Below are 6,000 nucleotides of genomic sequence, written 5' to 3'. Positions count from 1 at the left end.
GTACGTTCATAACCGTGCTAGGCCAGAAGGAAGCATCTCTAAGGGCTATGGAACAGAGGAGGTCATTGAGTTTTGTGTTGACTTTATTTCTGACCTTAAGCCGATTGGTGTTCCTGAATCGCGCTATGAGGGGAGACTGCATGGAAGTGTACCCCTTGTATTTGCTTCTCCTGATGGTTGGTCAAATAATAAAAACGTTGTATTTTCCGGTACATCATTATGGATTGGACTAGTCTTTCTCGTAGCTATTCTAAATTCTCTCATTTCTTAAATTTGTTTAGTATTTAGTAGCCCGATACAAAATAAATAAAAAGGCCATTTCTTGAAAAAAAAATCGGTCCGAGGGAGGCGCCGGAGAATGATCCGCCTACGTCACTGCCTAGAGGAGCTGCTGTTGGGACCGAACGCGTCCCTGGACCACCTCGAGTCGCCGCCCTCCCGCCCCAACCGCCACCAGGGACCGCTGCTCTCTGCCAGCAAGTCCCCGGCCGCTGCTTTCTCTTTTCCGTCTAGCAACGCGCTTGCATGGCATTGGGAGACGATGGCTTCAGGCCGAACTGCCTGGACGTGCGCGTGCATGGCCCTGGGCTACGTCGGCCATGCGCACTAGGCCCCGCCCGGGCCCTCTCTCCCCTTTCTTTTCCTTCTTTTTCTTTTATTTTCCCCTACCTCCACCTAGAGATCCTCCTGGGCCGGCCCAAAACTCCACTCCCGCATGGCCCACTGTTTTCCCGCCCATATAATTCGTTTGAAATTTTGAAATTAGCTGTTAAAATATGATACAAACCAGATAACTTCTTTTGTTAATATCTCCAGATCTACAGTCCCAAATCAAGTTAAAGAAATTGCATTTGATAAGAAATTTCATTATCTTTCAAATGCCACTGGTCCCATAGTTTTAGGATTTTTGTACGATTTTTGGTATATTAAACTTGTTATTTGTGTACTGCAGACTCTAACAAATTCCTAAAATTGTATATTTAACATTTTTGAGTGAATCCAATTTTGGTAGTCTTGTTTTAGTACTTCCCCTTTAGATTAATTACTAATAGTCTTTGTTCATGATAATTTGTTACTGTTATTAATATGTGTGTACCACATGAAATGTTGAACCAAACCCTTTTGTTTATTTAAAATCTTAAACCGAGTGTTTATTTTTTTGCCTAAGATTTCAAATGTTGGGGGTATATGGTTTACTTCCTTTTTTGGTGTAGTGTTTTGTTAACAAAATAAAAGAGGAAAGTGATTTCTACTTCTTCAAAATATTTGAAAATAAAAGATGAATGTTGTTTTCAAGTAACCTTCAGTCCTTAGTATTTTAGCCCTTAGTAGAGTGGTTAGCCATTGGTTGTAGATTTGTTGAATGTTGTTTTGTTGGTACAATGTGTTAATTGTGTTCCTTTTATATTTTCGCGATGATAGATTCGGGCATTGTCGAGTTTGAAGGAGAGGAAGGATTCAAAGACCTTTGGAGAAGTCCAGTGAAAAATAAGCCAACCAAGGCAAGCCATCTGTTGTTCTCTTGCTGTTTATCCTTCTTGTTGTGTTCATTGTTCCATTATATACTTGGTTCCTTGTATCTTGTATCTTCTATGTTGGTCCTCTAATATGCATACTTACTCCCAAGTATGTGAAACCCTTGTTGATGCTATGCATGCTCACCCTAAGCATGTATGCCCCCTTGACCACCTATATTATCATCTTCTTAGTGGGATGATGATTAACATCGTGATCTTTGTTGAATCATCCTACTTATGTTGTCCCTATGCATGCTTACTCTAAGTATGTATGATCCCCTTGACACCTCAATTATCATCTCCTTAGTGGTATGATGGTTAGCATCATGCCATTGTGGTGTCATAGTTCCTACATAAAACTATAGGTTGGGAACCCCTTGGAAAAATACCTTGTTGAAAGAATTTCTAAAACCTTGGGTAAGTTGGTTTTATCCCAGTGTATGCTTATGAAAGGAAAGGACTTTGGAAAAACTGATTGGAAGGAAAAATCTTGTTTTCAAAAACTTTGGCGCCTAAGTATTCATCCATGCCAATTAACTAGCGCAACCACATTACCCCAACATGGGCACGAGGCTTAGCTTGTAGTTTGTTCTTCTTAACATGGGACACCGCACAACTATACAAGGGTAAGGTTACCCCCGAGTTCGGGTTGTCGTTGGTGGAGACAATAGTATAACAGGATGCCTTCGGGGCTACCCATCCGGAAGACACTATGGGTCTCCTGGCGTGGCGGTGGAGTCACGCTCAAAGTGAGGTGAGCTCCCATGGTGTCGGGGAGGTACATACTCCATAGGGTATGATCTCGTGCTAAGACGAATAGGCGAAAGGCTATGTACGAGTTTTTGTTATGGCATAGTCGATATGCAGGGATGATGCCCACATGATAGACTCGCAGATCTTGTGGGGAAAGTGTGCAAACTCTGCAGAGTCAAATCTATTCAAATATCCGTGTCCACTGTCATGGACGGTTGGAATGGTTATTGCTCAGCCTGATGAGTTTTGTTTGTGAAAGTGTTTACCAAAGGAAAAAAGAACTTGTTTTCGGTGTACCGGAAGGGTACAGGAATGGTTTGGGTTGGTCATATGGATATGACAAGGAAAGGAAAAACTCAGGGTCACCCATCCTAATGGTTTTATGTCTTATCCTCTTTTGAAGTATCTTCTTCAACAAAGATATAGAGATATCATAGGACCTCTTTTGAAGTATCTTCTTGAACAAAGATATAGAGATGTCATAGGACCTCTTTTGAAGTATCTTCTTCAGCAAAGATATAGAGATGTCATAGAACCCCTTTGAGTATCCCCTTCTACAAAGAGGTAGGGATGCTATATCCACAAGAGAAACTGCTTCTCTTTTACATGCTTTATCCACAAGAGAAACTGCTTCTCTTTTACATGCTATATCCACGAGAGAAACTAGTCTTTCCCTCTTCTCATACTAGATTAGCACTTGTTATCTTGCACTCTTGCAAAGTACCTTCTTGATGGTTTGCGAGTACAATTCCAATGTACTCACGGCTTTGTCCTTGGCTATTTACTTGGCCAGACTTGGAGGAATTCGGCAAATGAAGAAGGATTAGACGACGTCTATGCGAGCTAGGAACGTTCACCCAGTCAGTTGCTTGTAGGGTTATGGCAGACGACTTGGGCTCTGCGCTGTTGAAGTGATTCCGCTACTCTGGTGATTAGGTTAGGCCCTTCGAGGCTAGTATGTATAGATTGGTCATGAGACCTTATTGTAATTTTATTATTCCATTTTGTAATGGATGTTGTAACTTTGATATCAGTTCGGTTTTGTGTTCACGGCGCACTGATCATGGGATCGTGAACCGTATACATAACGGGTATTTCGGACAGCTAGTCCGGGGTCCCAACAATGATCAAGGTTCCGCGTGACGTTCACTCTCATGTGTGTCACTTTGACAAATACACGGACGGAGCTGGTCCTGCGGTAAGTTCCGACTAACCACCATTTCCCTTTTTATGCATGCGAATCTATCTAAGGACTTTATATCTTATTGCTTGAGTCCCTCTAAGAGAAGTACTTAGGGACCCTGACCCGGACTCCGCACACCGGCCCATCGAACCCAGAAGCCGCGTCCGAGGCGAAAAATCCAGAAGCTGCTCAACTTGCCAAGCGGAAAAGAGATGCCGCCTCCAGATCAATGTCCAAGCGCGCACGAAGCCCCCAGCGCCAAGGTTACCAAGAAACTTGAGAAGGAGAAACTCCAACTCAAAGAAATCAACACCGGCAGCAGCAAATAGGGCCTCATCGAGAATTTCTTCTCCAAGCCTGGGTAACATCTTGATTTCTGGCAAAATCTTTCACAAGCTATCTCGAAATATGCTAAGTCTCACATTACTCCTTTCAAGCAGCAAGGTGGCCGGAAACAAGCCGCAAAAGAAGAAACTCAAAACTTCTCCTGCCACCCTGCCTGTTACTCCCCAAGTGGAAGTTCCGCCTAAGCCCAGTTCTTCAGCTATCCCGGATCCCAAGAATATTATCAACCTTGATGATCTTCCGTCGACAGCTGCGAACTCCGGCAAGAGCGCGTCTCCTTTGAAACCTGTACCTGAAGGACCTGAAGCAACCTCGGCTAAAGCTACGGCTAATGATGCCCCAAAGAACTTAACGTTGAGTGGTGCTCATGGTACGCCTGCCATGCACCCCCACTTCTTTCCGGTTCTACGTAGAGGTCCCCTACACCAGCGCCATATGGAAATGACACACCTGATGAATGAAGTGTGGGGAGAGCCGGATCCGGAGCAGGAGAAACTGGCCATCTTCGCAAAGCACAAAGACGTGCGCTAGGTAACACTAGCCCCCAATCACCGGGTTATACACTTTTCCGAGTAAATTTTTTAGGCCGATGCTTCAACAATATTAATTGTAGATCTTGGCGGAAACTTAAAATTTCCTAGCACAAGAATTTTTAACTTCACGTCCAGCCCCCAGATTATAATTTTCCAGCTAATCGTTCCGACAACCTGATTCACAGAACACCCGCAAGCTTCACGAAGACATGCACAAGATGATGTTGGATTAGAAGACGGAGATCGAAAGGCTAAACAAGAAGGAGGCGGAGGACCGGTGGGCGATCGAAATCCTCGAAAACCGTTTAAAGACCAATGAAGCTATGTTTCCGCCATACCGTAGATTCCTCAACACGCCTTTGTTGTTTTTAATATTTTTGTATTTGAACTTTTTCTGCCTTACAGATCTCCTTGCCAAGCGCCCATCCATCAATGACATCTCCGCCAAGCTCAAGGTATTGAAAACTGAGCATGAGTCTCTCCAGGCATCCCTCAAAGAGTCTTATGAAAATGAGACTAAGATGAAGAAAGAGCTGGAGGACAAACATGCAAAGGAGATGTCGGAGATGGCCGAAAAGCTCAAGGACAGCAACAAGCGAGTCAAGACTCTGGCGTCCAAGCTGAAGGCTGCTGAGGCGGAGGCTGGCGAGATTGACCAGATGATCTTCCGTAAGGACTTCATGATTCGGGCATGCATTCGTATATCTCTCTTCCCTATCCGGAGAGTGACCATAAAAATTATTATATGTATCAGCGTTGCTCGGATTTGAATGGAAAGCAGATACCTACATTCCCCGTCTTGATGCATATGAAGAATCTGCGAACTCCGTTGATGATTTACTCAAAGCTTTCCGGAGCATTGCTAAGAAGTTGTCCCTGAATAGGGCCCGCACCACGATCATTGATACAATGACAAAACTGATGCGCCTGGTGCCGGATCTGATCGGGGACTAGCAAGAATCTTCTGCCCGCAGAGCTATTGCCACTGTGTTGGCGATGTGCAAAACACATTTTCCAGCTATGACCTTTGACAGTGTCGCTGCCGGAGTTCCGAAGGCCACCAACATCAAGCCTCTCCTTACGGAAACCCATGGATTTGACATGCTCTTTGCCAACCGAGTGAATCACTCCATGTGGTATGAGAAACATGAGCTTCCGGCTAGATTTGACGATGAGGAGGAAGAGGGCGAAGAAGAAGGATCCGGGTCCAGTGTGCACATGGGTGAGGAGTCTGGTGATGAATCCGGCAAGGATAGCACCTACCAGGCCTCCGAAGAGGACAAGCCGGAGTCATCTGAGTGAAGTCGTGAAAAAACATTATGCTGTATCATTTTGGTCCCTATGAGGGTTTGTAATAATACTTAAGTATTTGAAGTAGCTAGGGACGAAACAGATGCATGTCGTGGGCGGAAAAAACTTATCCTGCTATCCGCTTATTTATATATGCTTGTTTCGTTTGTAAAGATTTGAAAAATCTTTGATACAATTAGGATTAGTTTTGTAGTGAAAATTAGAGAAGAAGCTTAAATAGGATTTTTGGTAAATAAAATATTTTGGGAGAAGTGATCTCAAGGGTAGAGGGTGGCTACATAATGTAACTACCATCTTCACTCTTGGTTTTGTGAGATTAAACATGGATTAAAATAAAAACAAGAGCTAAAAGAGGAAG

The sequence above is a fragment of the Lolium rigidum genome, chromosome 5 (genome assembly GCF_022539505.1).
Source record: "Lolium rigidum isolate FL_2022 chromosome 5, APGP_CSIRO_Lrig_0.1, whole genome shotgun sequence".
NCBI classification, from domain to species: domain Eukaryota; kingdom Viridiplantae; phylum Streptophyta; class Magnoliopsida; order Poales; family Poaceae; genus Lolium; species Lolium rigidum.
Note: the sequence above shows the minus strand (reverse complement) of the source record.